This window comes from Octopus bimaculoides, chromosome 22, assembly GCF_001194135.2.
Source record: "Octopus bimaculoides isolate UCB-OBI-ISO-001 chromosome 22, ASM119413v2, whole genome shotgun sequence".
NCBI lineage: Eukaryota > Metazoa > Mollusca > Cephalopoda > Octopoda > Octopodidae > Octopus > Octopus bimaculoides.
This window is the reverse complement of record NC_069002.1, coordinates 36899050-36900039: the sequence shown is the minus strand read 5'-3', so window position 1 is coordinate 36900039 and position 990 is coordinate 36899050. Positions and strand designations below refer to the sequence as shown.

General features: G+C 40.8%; 1 protein-coding gene across 1 annotated transcript in view; it reads left to right on the top strand.

Moving 5' to 3' along the window:
- The window catches only part of LOC106874450 (leucine-rich repeat and IQ domain-containing protein 3), a 12389-nt gene continuing 11399 nt past the window's right edge, over positions 1-990 (top strand). The window contains exon 1 of the mRNA XM_014922185.2: positions 1-726. The gene's annotated coding sequence lies outside the window, so the exon portion shown is untranslated. The remainder of the gene's footprint in view (positions 727-990) is intronic.

Sequence of the window (990 nt, the reverse complement as noted above, 5' to 3'; positions counted from 1 at the left end):
TGTCCCTAAATCTCTGACCATACAGAGGATCCTTAAACTTCCAGATCAGTCTTCTTCGTGGCACACTTCTTGCCTGAAGTCTAAATTCACCAATGGCTAGTCTATGATAGGAGTGGGGGTACATTCTTCACCAGGGAAGGCCTTTGCATATGTGTGTGTGTTGTCAATGGAAAAAGAGCTGGTCTCTAACCAAGATCCAAGGCTCCTTTATTGGAATTTTTGAACATTAGCAAGGTATTTGTGCATGTTTGTGTATGTGGGCAATATTCGGAATCAGTGCATGTGCAGATTTGTATGTCTTGTTTAATGTATGTATACTCATAGATGTAGTTGCATGTGTAAATATTGGTTTCAGATTTTGGCAGAAGGCCAACAATTTCGGGTGAGGAGTTAAGTCGATCACATCGACTCCAGTGTTCAACTGACACCGAAAGGATAAAAGGTAAAGTCGACCTCGGTAGAATTTGAACTCAGAACGTAGGAACGGACGAAATGCCACCAAGTATTGTGACTGGTACACTTACGATTGTGTCATTTCACTGCCAAATGGATGGATATTGATTGTTCGGTTCTTTTAATCTTTGTGTTGTTGGAAATATGACTAAGTAACAGGTTTAGTGGTTGCTGTTAGCAACGTAACTGCGGTACAAGAAAGCAGCAACAGCTTTGTGGAAAATGTTTCCGTGTTTGTTTACGAAGTTCGTCGGACATTGAAATAGAAAAAAGGTAATGTTACATGTGATTCCGTTGAAGAGAGAGACTTCGTTGAACGATGAGTTGAGGTGGATATAAGTGTATCAAACAAATTTTACATGTCTGTTAATATAGAATTTGTAGAAATGGACGCGCCCGCGCTCACACACACACACACACACACACACACACATAAGCGAATACACGCTTATATACATGCACGAATATATGCACAGATACATGCACGAATACAAGCACACATACATACACACACGCTCACACACACACGCTCACACA